Source organism: Macaca mulatta, chromosome 9, assembly GCF_049350105.2.
Source record: "Macaca mulatta isolate MMU2019108-1 chromosome 9, T2T-MMU8v2.0, whole genome shotgun sequence".
Lineage (NCBI taxonomy): Eukaryota > Metazoa > Chordata > Mammalia > Primates > Cercopithecidae > Macaca > Macaca mulatta.
In genome coordinates, this window is record NC_133414.1 from 22,627,045 (window position 1) to 22,642,980 (window position 15,936).

Consider the following 15,936-nt stretch of genomic DNA (forward strand, 5'->3'; position numbering starts at 1 on the left):
CAATCACAGATATTTATCACCATGCCAGGCATTGTTTTTAGGCAGTGATGATACAATAATGTCCAGAAAAAATAACGGAACTCTTCTTTATCTCTTGGAGTTCACAGGATAAAGAATTACTCAAATAAATATAAAATGAGTGCTAAGAAGAACTACACAAGGTTAGAAGAGTTTACAGTAGAGAGAACTAGCCAGACCAGAAAAGGCATCCCCATTGACAGTTGAGGCCTAAAGGACAAAAAGGCATCAACAAGACAAAGGTGTGTGGTGGGAGAAAGTTCCAGAAAGGGAATAACACATGCAAATGTCCCAGCTTCTTCTCAAATGATTTATCCAGTATACCCCTGTGATATTATGAAACATGTACATTAGTTTCCATCCACAGTTCATGGCTCATCACTCCCAGGACCCTTGTTATTTCCTCAGTGACTGAAACAGTAAGTATTTCTTCTGTTAAATTATGTGGACTTTGGTCCGTGGTTCCCAAAGCAGCTTTGGAACAGCATCAGAGTGATGAAGGTGAAAGATAGTCCTGTGTTAGAATGTTGGGGCTCTTTAGGCCTCAGAAAACAGAATCTCTCAGAGCTTTATCCTGCCCTCCTTTTTTGTTGTTGTGGTGGTGGTTTTGTTTTTGTTTTTTAGACACAGTCTCGCTCTGTCACCAGGCTGGAGTGCAGTGGAGTGATCTTGGCTCACTGCAACTTCCACCTCCCGGGTTCAAGCGATTGGCCTGCCTCAGCCTCCTGAGTAGCTGGGACTACAGGTGCGCACCACCACGCCCAGCTAATTTTTGTATTTGTAGTAGAGATGGGGTTTCACCATGTTGGCCAGGATGGTCTCGATCTCCTGCCCTCAAGTGATCCACCCACCTTGGCCTCCCAAAGTGCTGGGATTACAGACATGAGCCACCGTGCCCAGCCCCTGCCCTCCTTTTGCCTGCTCCTTTCTCTCCCCAAGACAGGCCATAGAAACTAAGAATATGCTCTCACCTTCCCCTACCTTTCCATAAAGAAATTCTCTGACGTCCATTATCTGATTGTGGGTCACAAGACCCCCGTTTCAGAAGGGGTCCTGCCCCATCCCCAGGAGGAAGGAAGCCTGCACAGAGAGGCCAAGAGGAACCTGAAAGGATGGGTCTGGCTGGCTTTCCCCACTCGTCTGTTAGCATTAGATCATCCCCTCTGTGGCTAATCACATTTCTCTACACGGGTGTCCACGCTTCAATCACACCTATCCAGTGAAGTATCCCAAAAAGGCCCAAGAGAACATGGTAGTGAGAACTTCTGGACAGCTGTTCCTGGAGGGGGTGCAGCAGGGGAGGGCATGGAAGCTCTGCACCCTTTCCTCACCCTCTGCACCTCCTTATCGGTATCCTTGGTAATAGTCTTTCTTTTTCTGTTTCCTTTTGAGACAGAGTCTCTCTCTGTCACCCAGGCTGGAGTACAGTGGTGCGATCTCAGCTCACTGCAACCTCCGCCTCCTGGGTTCAAGCGATTCTCTCACCTCAGCCTCCTGAGTAGCTGGGACTACAGGCACACGCCACCACACCCAGATAGTTTTTATATTTTTAGTAGATACGGGGTTTCACCATGTTGGCCAGGCTTGTCTCAAACTCCAGACCTCAAGTGGTCCACCTGTCTTGGCTTCCCAAAGTGCTGGGATTAGAGGCATAAGCCCCATCGCATCTGACCTGTAAGTCTTTCTAATAAACCAGTAAATATAAGTAAGGGTCTCCCTGAGTTCTGTGAGACACCCTAGCAAATTAACAGAACCCAAGGAGAGAGTCATGGGAACCCTGATTAATAGCCTGTTAGTCACAAGCGCAAATAAAGTGAACTGGAGCTTGCGACTGGCATCGGAAGTGGGTGATGGGGGCGGTCTTGTGGGACTGAACCCTCAACCTGTGGAATCTGGTGCTATCTCCAGGTAGATAAGGTCAGAAGTGAACTGGAGGACACCTAGCTGGTGTCCACCGCAGAACTGATCCCTTCTCTGTATGTGTGGGAAAATCCCTCACACATCTGGTCACAGAACTCTTCTGCGTTGATTGCTGTCGGGTAAAAACAGAGGAAAAACAGTTTGCGTTTTTTCCACTCAGAGCTCTCCCCTTAGGGAAGTTCTCTACTAAGTTATGTTCCTTTTTTAGCATATTATTATTGACTTCTAAACTAAATAAAGGCTCCCATTGCAAAATCAGAGCAACGATTATTTTTGAAAGACCAAGACTGAACTATGAAATAACGAAGGCCTCACTTTTAAATTATTTACAAAACAAATAAATGAAATATGGACCAAAAATATTTGTCTCTACTTCCATAGCCTCATTTATGTGCGGCTTGCATCTTTTTTAAACTAAGGATTTATATCGAACTGTTGGAAGCTTTCGCTTCTCATCAACTTCCCAACAAATTCTGCTCAGAACAGCTGCTACCATAAAATTTAATTTGCTACTTCCCAAAAAAGTCACTTCGGTGTAAAATAACTTTGCCTTCCTGCTAATATTTTACAACCAATTAAAGCTGAAATGATGGCTGGGAGTCTACCCAGTGAGGCTCCAACCACGGACTTGCACAACTACAGTATGTGAAGAAAAACATGAAGTCACATGTGCTGAAGAACATACAATATATCTCCAAACATTTGCACTGCCAAGAAAAGAAACTGGTGGGGTTGTTTGGCAAATATAAAAATGAGATGTGAAAACTTCAGAATTATTATCTGTGTAAATCCATTTCCATGTTTCAAAAGTTTAAAAGACAGAATCATTACATGTTCCTAATTAATCTTTATAGTAATCATTCTTTGCACACCTTCTGTACAAAAGTCACACCCGAAGCCAACAGCCTGGCACACCACGTTATGGCATTTATTATGAGCTCACAAAATGAAAACTTTCTTCAGATGTTTTCCTAGGTGTCCAAATTGTACAAGAAAATTAATAGGAAGTGGAATTTCGCCAACTTCTTCAACCCTGGCTGCAGAACAAGGTCCCGTTGTCGAAACTCATTCACACCAAGGTGGTGCTCGATGTTCAAAAGAGGTGACAGGAATGTTTCCTCAGCCAAGCCAAGGAAAATTAATGACCACCACTCAGAAATATACACACTGTTAGGGCAATTCCCTGACCTCTGATCATCACTGAAGGGCAGAGACGGGAAGGATGAAATGAGGGAGAGCAAAGAAAGGAACTGAAGTCATTTTTGGAGAAATAAACAAGACTCAATTCTTCTGCAGGATTTTTCCAAGTTCCCTCTAAAGCAACCTAGGCTGAAATTATATTCAGGAAACAAAAGATATGTTTTCGCACATATAGCAACGCACACCATGTAATTCACCCTGCTTTAGTCAACGGTCATGACTTTGTCACTGATGATGACAGAAACTTCCTGCGTCATCACTTTCTTCTGACACTCATGTGTAGAAACTTCCAGGGGGTCCAACTCGCTCAAGGACCATAGCCTCATGATAACTCTTGGTTCACTTTAATGACAAAATGCACTCTTGTTTACACCCAAGGGGATATCATTACAGTAAATATGTGACTGTCCCTTTAGCGCGAGCACACACACACAAAAGTCCTTTTTTAGCCCATTAGTGCTTTATTTTTACAGCCAGGCAAAGTGAAAAAAAACCTAAAACCCTAAGTCACACATCACGTCACTCCTCTGCTCAACACCCCAGCAGCTGCCCCCTTAGTCAGAGCTGCCTGGATTCTGCAGTCCCTGTAATGGTTTACAGGCCTTGTAGGGTCCCCATTGTTCCCGGCCCCTTCCTCCCTTCCACACAGGCTTCCTGCCTGGATTGCTTTTCCCACATGCCCCAGGTTCACTCCGTGCCCTTGCTATTCCCTTGCCTGTACCAGGTTTTACTCCAGTGTGAGAACTAGACTTCCCTGACCAACTTATGCAAAATTGCAAACTCTCCTCCTACTCCCTGCCCAACCTAGTGAAACTTACCTCTTCCCCTGCTCGATTTTTCTCTACAGAATGCATCCGTTTCTAATATTTTACTGATTGTTTTGTTTTGGGTTTTGTCTGCTTCTTTCCACTAAGAAGCTCCACGAGGACAGGAATTTTCCTCTACTTTGTTCACTGCCGCATTCCAAGTACTTAGGACAGCGCCTAGTTCATAGGAGAGGCTCTTTCAATATTAAGTAAATAAACAAATGAATTCCATCATTACTGAATAATGAATGAAGGAGTGAGTGGGACACTATCCAGAAATGGGACACAGAAGGCAAGCCTTCCAGGGCCTGCGAGGAATGTAGACAGAGTCAAGTCTGATCTTACTTCCACCCAACACAGCTCAATCCATCATGGATTCTCTTTCAGGCTCATCCATCTGGCCACTCCTTGACTTCCAATGATCATTAACGAATCTCATAGATTGGGCCCCAAGGACAGTGACTCCAGTAAAATATTTTAAATCCATTAGTACCAAGAATTCCAAAGGCATCCAATGAGCATCTCCTCACCTCCATTTCCCAATGTTACACAATGCCCCCGGGCTATTCATCACATCACAGGCTACCAGGACAATAGTATCCAACACTGACAAAAGTCAACATAAATCCATGGGACACTGAGATGAAAGGATCACCTGAGCCCAGGAGTTCAAGGTTACAGTGAGCTATGATTATGCCACTGCACTCCAGCCTAGGAAACACAGCAAGAACCTGTCCAAGAAAAAAGAGAAAGAAAAAAAAATCCAGAGTAACAAAAGCCAAAAAGAAACAGGAAGAGGATAAAATTTCATCCAAACGTCTAACTATTCTGCCCAATTGCACATCAAGTAATATTATACTTGGTTCAAGCACAAACTCCACTCTGAATTTCAGAACCTCAGAACAGTAATTTAACTTTCTATTTAGAGAGAAAAGAAAGACTAATGAGTCAAGCTGTAGTCCAGAAATCCAATGACCGCATTATTTTCCTTCTTTATTCTTCTAAAGTGAAGAGTGCCCTTGAAAAAAACAACTGTACATCAGTTTCCTTGTTTGTAGCAACATGAATAATAGAATAACCCCACAGAAAACCAGCACCACCTTATGTACTTAGAACCAAAGTCTTGGTCTCCTTGGTCTCAACCTCCATCTTCAGACTTGGTGGATTTTATCTGACTGAGAAACTCCAGTCTCCTAGGCCAAAATTGTCCACCCCACACCATGAGCCTTCTAGCTCACAACTGTGCAATGGCCGTGAAAATACGTAATATTTGGGGGTGAGGCACTTTCTATGCATTATCTCTTGTAAACCTCTCAACAACTCTTGGCAGTAGATGCTATTATTCAATATTATCTCCCATTTCACAGATAACGAAATTGAGGTTGAAGAGATGAAGTGGTTCCCCATGTGGGTCTAGAGCTCAAAAAGAAATGAGTCTGGCTCTTAATGCCCACGCTATACAGCAAGGCTGCAAAGACTCTTGTATTTCAAATTTAAAAAAATTTTTTAAGACGGAGTTTTGCTCTGTCATCCAGGCTGGAGTGCAATGGTGAGATCTCAGCTCACTGCAACCTATGCCTCCCAGGTTCAAGAGATTCTCCTGCCTCAGCGTCCTCAACCTCCTGAATAGCTGGGATTACAGGCACCTGCCACTACACCTGGCTAATTTTTTGTTTTTTATATATATGTGTGTGTGTGTGTGTGTATATATATATATAGGGTTTTTTTGTTTTCGTTTTTGTTTTTTGAGACGGAGCCTCACTGTATCTCCCAGGCTGAAGTGCAATGATGCAATCTCAGCTCACTGCAACCTCCACCTCCAGGGTTCAAGTGATTCTCCCACCTTAGCCTCCTGAGTAGCTGGGATTACAGATGCACACCACCACAACCAACTAATTTTTGTAGTACAGACGGGGTTTCACCATGTTGGTCAGGCTGGTCTCAAACTCCTGACCTCATGATCCTCCCTCCTCGGCCTCCCAAAGTGCTGGGATTACAGGCGTGAGCCATTGTGCCCGGCCGTAAATTAAGTTCTTAAAATAAAAGCATATACAGAAATAAATGTAAGCCTTTACATCTTAAAAGTAAGACGTAGCACCTCGTTATATTTGTTAAATGATGCAAAATGAAATAAGACCACATGAACAAAATAGAAGGGGCAAAATAGAGAAGTTCATAACGAATACAGACATGATATGTATATTTTTCAGAAATCTATTCCACCTGATTCAGTGTTTTTGGGAAACTGTTTCCTAAAAATTGGCTTAATCATAGAGAATGATTCTCCAGTTCAGAGAGGAACTTCTCATTTTATTAATACCATACAGAGAATAAATTTTCTTTAAAGCAAACACTAAAGTCAGATTTAAAAGTGAGTCACAGGCTGGGCGCAGTGGCTCACACCTGTAATCCCAGCACTTTGGAAGGCCGAAGCAGGCAGATCACCTGAGGTCAAGAGTTCAAGACCAGCCTGGTCAACATGGTGAAACTCCATCTCTACTAAAAATACAAAAATTAGCCAAGCATGGTGGCATGTGCCTGTAGTCCCAGCTACTCGGGAGGCTGAGGAAGGAGAATCGCTTGAACCTGGGAGGTGGTGGTTGCAATGAGCAGAGATTGCGCCACTGCACTCCAGCCTGAGTGACAGAGTGAGACTCTGCCAAAAAAAAAAAAAAAAAAGTGAGCCACAATAGAAACAAGCTATAACATTAAATTTTCATGTCTTTGTGCTCGTGGGCCTCAGTAGCACCTGTGTTTAGAAATTCACAATATGAAACAGAATATGGGAAAAGTAGCACAGCACTCAAAACCAGCAGCACAAACTCTCCACATTATTCAAAATGTTAAAGAGATGCTGGATGCACACTTTCCTCAGTTATCAACATTATAAAATAAATCTTCACAGACTGGAGTCTCTTTATCGCCTTTCTTTATTAACTCTTATTCCAAATCCAAATCTTACACAAAATCTAAAATAATTTGACAATGCAATCCAATTCGAAATACATACAGGAGTACTTTTTGAATTTTTTATTTTTAACCTTTGTGGGTACATAGTAGGTGTATATATTTGTGGGGTACATGAGATGTTTGGATACAGGCATGCAATGCATAATAATCACATCACAGGCTGGGCGTGGTGGCTCACGCCTGTAATCTCAACACTTTGGGAGGCCAAGGTGGGTGGATCACAAGGTCAGGGGTTCGAGATCAGCCTGGCCAACATGGTGAAACCCCATCTCTACTACAAATACAAAAATTAGCCAGGTGTGGTGGTGCACACCTGTAATCCCAGTTACTCCAGAGGCTGAGGCAGGAGAATTGCTTGAACCCAGGAGGCAGAGGTTGCAGTGAGCTGAGATCTCACCACTGCACTCCAGCCTGGGCGACAGAGTGAAACTCCGTCTCAAAAAAAAAATTTTTTTTTAATAATCACATCATGGAAAATGGGGTATCCATCCCCTCAAGCATCTATCCTTTGAGTTACAAACAACCCAATTATATTCTATTAGTTATTTTTAAATGTACGATTAAGTTATTATTGACTATAATCACCTTGTGGTGCTATCAAATACCAGGTCTTATTGATTCTAACTATTGTTTTGGTACCCATTAACATCCCCACCTCCTCGCCACTCTCCCACTCACCTTCCCAGCCTCTGGTAACCATCCTGCTACTCTCTAGCTCCATGAGTCCAATTGTTTGGATTTGTGGATCCCACAGATAAGTGATAACGTGCAATGTTTCTTTTTCTGTGTCTGATTCATTTCCCTTTTACATACAAGTACTCTGGAAATCTTGAGTGCTGTGCCTATAATAAGGTAACACTTCAACTTTCAAACGCACATTCAAAACCCAGGTAATCACTGGTAATCACTGCATTGCTATAGCTCAAACAATTGACACACTTGAAAAGGCCAGAAGAGTGAAATACGGAAAACATTGCCTGGGTCCACAAAGAAAACTGACTGGGCAAGGGAGGTGCGTTGGAAAAGCACTATCACGTGGTCATTCGTGTTTCCATTTATTGAGCTGTGCCCAGTTCTTTATAATTATCCATTTTCTCTTTGCCTCCTCACAATCAATTCCTCTGCAGAGATTAACCCCCACTGCATGACAAGAACAGAGGCCGCAAGAGGTGGAGTTGACCCCCGCCTACTGATCACTGCCACCCCTCAAAAGCAATATGGGGAACAGCCCTACAGTCTCCAGCAGGGCCCAGACCCCATATTTCAAAACAATGGTTCATAGAAAAGTTAAAAACATCCATTACACCACAAGTGCTGAATTTCTGGCCACTCAAGTGATAAAATAGAAAGAATCAGTAGAACCTCCAAGGAAAGAAGAAAACTGCTGGCATTCATTTATTGGGGGACAGGAGGAATTCTAGTCATGTAATTTGCGAGAAGTAGCTTTGCCCTTTCTTTAAAGACCAGGAGAGTTTTCCATTTGGCATCTTTTTGGTGTGGTTGTAAACACGGGGCAAAAAAGTACAAATGTGCTTTTGTACAAATGGACAAAGAGTTATCAAAAAATTAACAGTATTTAGGAGGCATTGAAAGCTAAGATCTGATTATGAGGAGGAAAAGAGAGTAGTGTGTTTGGGATTTGTTTTCAAAGTCAGGAGAAAGCATGGAAGAAGAATGCTGTTTTCAAAACACACATTAATTCAATTGATGGATCAGATTTCTATCAGGTAATAAAGTTCACCTGGGAGAAAAGGCTAACCAGGGAGCATGTCTACTGGAAACAAAGCAAGACCAACGCAGTTCTTATCACAGGACATAACTATGCTGCCTTCGTGCTTTTTTTTTAGGAGCCCATTACTTATATATAAAAAAATGGCAATTACAAAAGTCTATTTCACTCACTCTTGAAATACGGATACAATCCTTCATTACTTAATAAAATAATAAAAGGAGTTTTAAGAAAGTGAAGCTATTTGAGAAAGTTTCATGAGAAAATTAATAATTAAATTTTGAAATTGAAATATAAATCCTAAATTGTAGGAATATTAAGATTATAAATCTCCACACCAGAATCTCTACATTGAACTAGAGCCAAGGTCACAATCGTGCGTTTTTCCCCCTTCTTTTTAACATAAAGCAAGAACTATGTCATTTTCTGTAAAATTTTAAACCGTATTTCTTCTTGCCATTTGAAACTGAAATTCATTTCCTTATGAATATTTCAATACCATTCTCCTACAAGCAAGAACAATCTATCAGAGAACAATTTTCTAATTGTTTTACAAGCTTACAAAGCACGTAATGTCACAAAGTAAAGGTCCTGGGTGAAAGAGGAAAAGGTTATTACTCCTTGAAAATATTAGTGAAATCACGAAGACACACATGTCAAAGGAAGAAACAGATACTGTGGTCAACTTGTAATTCAGAAAAAGTCTCTGTTAGTCTTTTACTTTTTTTTAACACTGATCTTTTATAAGCTTTATTAAGGTATCATTGATATACAAAAAATTAACAGCATTGAGACCAGGTGCAGCAGCTCATGCCTGTAATCCCAGCACTTTGGGAGGCTGAGGTGGGTGGATCACTTGAGATCAGGAGTTCAAGACCAGTCTGGGCAACATGGTGAAACCGTCTCTACCAAAAATACAGAAAGTTAGCTGGGTATGGTGGCACATGCCTGAAAGACCCAGCTACCCAGGAGGCTGAGGTGGAAGGATCACTTGAGCCTGGGAGGAAGAGGCTGCAGTGAGCCGAGATGGTGCTACGGCACTCCAGCCTGGGTGGACAGAGCAAGATTCCATCTCAAAAAATAAAAAATAATTAACAGCACTGAATTTGTTTTAAAAAAAAATTTAAGTTCATTGTGTATATATTTCCTTTCTTCTCTAGCATCAAAAACAGTTAATTTTGCTCTGCTTGACTTTTCTTAGTGAACCTGTTGGAGTTGAATTGTGTATGTACTGGAGTCCAAAAAGTGTGTTAGAGTCCTAACCCCACAGACCTCGAAATGTCACCTTATTTGGAGATAGGGTCTTTGCTGAGGTAATCAAGTTAGAATGAGGTCATAGGTGTGGCCCCTAATACAAGATGGCTGGTGTCCTTAGCAAACGAGATTAGGAAACAGACACACATGAAGGGAAGTTGATGTGAAGACACAGGGAGAAGATGGCTGGCCACCTATTCAACAAAAGCCAAGGATAGAGGCCTGAAACAGATTCTTCCCTCACAGCCCCCAGGAGAAACCAACCCTACCGACACCTTGATTTCGGACTTTTAGTCTCCAGAACTGTAAAACAATAAATTTATGTTATTTAAGCCACCCCGTTTATGGTACTTTGTCACAGCAAGCCTAGCAAACTATGACAGAACCTAAGAGGCCTTTTTATTTTGAAGTTTTTACAACCATCCTGCACTCATCCATATGAGGATTTTGCCAGGAATTAATGTCACATTAATTAGTCAGTAATTTCTACAATCTGTCTCTTCCTCTTTCTAAAACTTGGGATGTTTTCCCATCCCCAAAGCTTTCTTTTGCTGACAATTTCTCAAAGAGAATAGGCAATAGTAATAACAGCCAACTTTTATACGGTGTCTACTGTGTATCAACTATTTACATAGATTATCTTATTTATTCCTTGCAGTAACCAGAAGAGGTAGCAAATACTATTATTATCAGCAAGTGAGACACAGAATGCCCATTTTGCAGATGGGATAACTGAGACAACATCACCATTTTATAGGTGAGGAAACAGGGGGACGGCGAGGTAAAGTAACTCAGCCTCAGCCCCAGAAGGGAATGGTCCCTTCACTCCCCCACCACATCCGCTCTCACTGCTAAGGGACATGATTCCAGCATTTCAGTTCCAGGACCACATCTACAGGGTTTTCTCAGGTCCCTGAGATGCCACCCTCTGGATGGAGAGATTCCAATCTCTTTAACCCAATGCAAAACGACTTGATGTTGTCTGACTGCTGGCTCTCCTAACTTTTACTTTAATTTCTTAATGATGTTTTTGGATCTTTTCTAGTTGTAAATCTATTCTTCTCAGTTGAAAGGATAAAAGCTAAAAAGGAACTGCATAAAAGCTAAATAGGATTTTTTCCTGTCATCGTTTATTCTCACAATTATCCTCCCTAAGCCAGGGTTCCACTGTTTTCTTAGAATATAAGTGCTTTTGAAACCCACTTTGTCTTTAGAATTGTCACAAGCCATGGTTTTGGTTTTTCGGATCCCGGTCTTACTGTGTCTGCCATCTTTGAACACTCAGTCATCCATCTTTTAAACTGTGTGTTAGGCTAATCTGAGCTTAGAAAGCTCCCAAGGGATGTCCTATGATGTTTTTGCTCCACACTTTTTTTAAAGATGTGTTCCCCCTTTCTCTCTCTGAAATAATTAACACTTTTCAATCAGGATTTTATTTTTCAAAGTCTTCTATCTCACTTGAGCCACCTTTTTTTCTTATTCCTTCTTTTGTTTATTCAGTAAATCTTTATTAAAAATTAACTGTGAGCTAAGGACTAGACCAGTCACAGGGATATGGCACACTTCATTTATCTCAGAGCTTCTGAGAACCTAAGATTTCTTGAACAAGCACAGCCTTTCCTTCTTCCCCTACACCGTGTGAAGGCTTTCTTCAAAGTCTGGGTGTGGTGTGACTCCTTTTGCTCTTGTGAATTTCAACATGACAGAGACCACTTGTTCTAAAGTCCTCACAACTGCTACTCCATCAACCAATTCTTACTTGTTTTCCAAATTAAGCGCAAAGCAGCTTGAAAGCAGTGACATTGTCCACAGAAAGCAAAGCAAGAAACCAACTGGTATTCTCTCTTAAACCTTCAGCAGGTAGTTCATTGAAAAAACCTCTGTGACATTTCCATTCTGGACAAGAGGCACATGGTCTGCCCAGCAGCAGGGCCACCTGTTTCCCTTCTTTTCCTTCTCACTCAAATGTTCTCCATCATCTCTCCACCGTCAAGATTCTTTCTTTCTATTCATGGGTTCACCTCCTAGACATGTTTCTCTTTTAGCGTACCAAGCCTCTCCACTGTCACAATTGAATCATCAGCCTGTCCTCATCCCACGTTGGCAAAACTCCTGGACCTTACCTGTCCCCTGACATGTCTATCTATGCGTTAGTAAAGACAGGTGAGGTTGTAAACACTCCCCTGCGGGTCTCTTCTGAGAATTACTTGATCCTTCCTCCATTCAGGGTCTTCTTTTATGTTACCACCTGTTTTCTCCTGCTAGGGAATTAATTTTTAAATCCTGGGTAACAATTGTTCCTGACCCACCGCTACAGACCCAGAGAAAGAAGCCAGACTTGGGAAGCTTGCTATCAGATCAGCGACTGCTGTCTCCCATTCAGAGTAAAGGTTCTTTTACAGCCAATCAACACATGTTTATTCAGTCCCTATTATATACTCATCACTGTAAAAAGAAAAAAAAAAAAACCAATATGCTTTTCTTTCAACGTCTGCCAAACTGCCATTCTGCAGGCCACCTCCTGGGCAGCAGCCCCCGTGTGCAAATCTTAAGTGCTTTTTACGGGCCACTCAGCCCTGCAGGTATATATGACACGAGAGGCACACAAATAAACTGGCTTCCTGACTCCCAGCCAATTAAACCTGACATTACATAACTACCGTTTTAAAAAAAGACCACAGAGGCAAACCCTCTAAACAGAATTTTCCTTCTTTAGTAGCCTCTGAGGAAGAGCTGTTCTAATACGGTGTTTCTATTCCTGATAGGAATAACCCTTAATTATTACGTGCCTTAAGCATTTAGACATTTTAAAATAGAATTCCCCTTAATGTTAAGAGAATCAGAGAACTACGTCACTGGCAACAGAAAAGACTTCAAACAGAGAGAAAGAGAAATGGAGAGATGGTGCGGTGGGGGAGGGTTGGGTTGGGGGAGAAGCACTGATCCTACAGAGTTATTTTTAAAGTTCCGGAAATGTGGGAGAAAAGGCAGAACATTGAAGGAAAATCACATGAGAAAAGAAGATTCTTCCACGAGAGCCTGTTAAGACCTTTCATTCTTCAAGAATTGACCATTAATCCCTGATTAAATTTAGTTTCAGGAAACGAAGCCATCAAACTTATTTCCAGGAGATACAAAAAACATGATATGCAAGTAAATGTATATATGGCCTGATGTGTCAAACACGTGGTTCACTCCTAAGACTTTGAAAAACAGTCATAACAAAGTGATTTTTATAAACTACCTTTGTAGACAACATTATTCTTGTCATCCTTTGTTCCATTGCATGTCAATGACCAGTAATCCAGCTATAAATTTCAATATTTCACCTAAACAGAGGAAGTGTTCGCTACTGTTCGTGTGCATTATCAGTCCAAGCATGGCGAGCAACAGCTGGGATCGCCACACAGATCCTCATGGAAAGATATGTCTATTGCTTCTCTTTTTTTTTTTTTTTTTGTTAGAGACAGGGTCTTGCTATGTTGCCCAGGCTGGTCTTGAACTCCTGACCTCAAGTGATTCTCCTACTTCAGCCTCCCACAGTGCTGGGATTACAGTCGTGAGCCACCACACTCGTCCTCTATTCCTTCTCATTGAGTCAGCTTTCTTGGCTGAGGATGCCTAGAATAAGGCTAAGCTGTATCACTCAGACAGCCAAAAGAACTCACCATGCCCCCAGCAAACCTAGATAGGCAATCTGTTCCAACAAGGTGACAGTTTCTGAGCACACAGCATGTGTGCTGTGTAGACAATGGCAATTAGGACCATTCCTGACCTCAAGAATGTAATTTGCCAATAGGACAGACTCATGTATCAATAAAAACAAAATCTAGAGAGTTATATTAAGAGTCCACCCATGATTAGTGCCCCCATCCCCTTCCTGTTCACAGGCAGCAAACTATTTCTAATCTTCCCCAACTTCTATTGACTGACTGGAGATGGTGGATTTTAGGCCCTCATTCATGTCCTGATAGAATAGGAAGGCTCAGGATGTAAAGAGGCAACACAACAAAGGTAGCTTTGATGGTGACAGCATGAAACATGCCTGTTGTATAATAAAGAATTTGAATGGCCTTTGTCCCTGGTTCCTGGGAGGCATACTCTAAATACTTGAAATTTCCCAAGTAATTGGAATGTCTTTGTTACTCATGAGCTCCTTGGACCATATCTAAGGGGACGTGATCAAGGTGGCTCAGTGCACCAGAAAAACCAACTCTGTGATTAGAGGGTTGGTGCTTTGAGCCGGATGAGATCAGTTGACCTTTTCCAGGGAAGAGAGGGGGCTGGAGATTGAACAGTCACATCACCAATGAGTCAATCAATGATGCCTACATAATGAAACCCCAATAAAAACTCTGGACACCAAAGATTGGTGGAGATCCCTGGTTGATGATCATATCAATGTGCCAGGAAGATAACACATATTGATCCCATAGAGCAAGGACAGAGAAGCCCCACATCCAGGATCCTCTCAAACTTTGCCCTAAGTGTCTCTCCATCTGGCTGGTCTTGATTTGTATCTGTTACACTAAAACAATCATCTTAGGTACAGCACTGTCCTGAGCCCTGTGAATTGTTCCAGCTAATTATCAAATCTGAGGGGGTTGTGGGAACTCTCAGATTTGCAGCTAGTTGGTCCAACGTGTAGGTGACCTAGGGACTCCTGGGCTTGAAGTGAGAGCAATTTTGTTGGGGTCTGTGCCTTTCACTTGCAGAGTTGATGCTAACTCCACATGGCTGGCATCAGAGCATTGCAGTTTTGTAACACCCGTTCTCAATTCCTTACACACTTGCTCTTTAAAACACAAAGTAGTCCCTTCAAGGAGCAAAGCTCTTGCAGGCTGACTTGACCTCACCTACCCCAATCCGCCTCCCACTCCAGGCTGAGAACATCTATGGTCCAATCTCAGCAGGAAACCAACTCAAATGGGAAGACAAACACGGCCATAGTACAAAGCAGACTCTCTGATAGGTGATATAATTGAGGCATAAAAAGTACAATGAATCACAAAGAAAGAGTTCAGTGATTGAGAGATTCAGAATATCTTTGCAAAGGTAGGCATAGCCTTACAGATGTGCCTTAAGGATCAAAGTCACTCCAGTGCCAGAGGGCATAAGAACAGCATGAGTAAAGGGTCAAATCACTGTGTCTAGTTAATAATGATTAAAATTATAAACATATCTAAATTGTATTGATTCCTTACCATGTGCCTGAAACTCTGCTAAGCTCATTATTAGATTGGATATTCCAATGAATCCTTAATCCTATTAGGTAGAGTCTATTATACCCATTTTACAGATGAGGATACTGAGGCTTAGATTAAGAAATTTGGTGAAGGTTTCAAAGCTAGCAGCCCAGGGTGGCTGGAGAGAAGGAGGTTAAATGAAAGTGGATAGAGGAAGGTAGACTGTGAAAGGCTCTGAATGTCTGCTAGAAACCCAATTATTTTTCCTATAAGCAATAGGGAGCCATCAAAGGTGTTTGAGCAAGAGAGTAGTATAATCAGAACCATGTTTTCAGAAAATAACTGTGGTGGCAGGAAATGCATGAAGCTCAGGAGACTGGGCAGATAGTGGGGAGAGTAGGCAGGAGAAGACATGCAGGTTATCCAAACAGGCCATCAAAAATACATCTACTTACAGGGCACGTCTTTCTGCACTGATGTATGCGTTTGCTGCAGTGTTCTTGCCACTCCCATGCATTGCCTGAATTTGCTGGAATTCACACTCTGGATCAATTAAAGGATTAACGGATACAGGAGTCATATTTTAAAACCAAATTCAATATTGGCAGGCAACCGTCTAACTCCCACTGCACATCCCAGATCTATAGACCCTTGGCTGAGCTCAGCCATCCTATTTCTCCAAGTTCTCTGTGTTTGGTTGCACCTGCCTTTGATGGATAATGAGCATCAGAGTGCCAATCAAAGATTTTTATCCAAATGGTTTTTTAGACTGCTCAGCTGATGCAGAAGTACAACAGACCACCAGTCTGGTTATCGATTAGATGCTATTCAAGAATGCACACATCGAACTAGT

General features: G+C 42.0%; 1 protein-coding gene across 3 annotated transcripts in view; it reads right to left on the bottom strand.

The window, feature by feature from the left end:
* Positions 1-15,936, bottom strand: part of NEBL (nebulette) — a 377,968-nt gene that overhangs the window by 350,873 nt on the left and 11,159 nt on the right. The gene's annotated exons all lie outside the window — the stretch shown is intronic.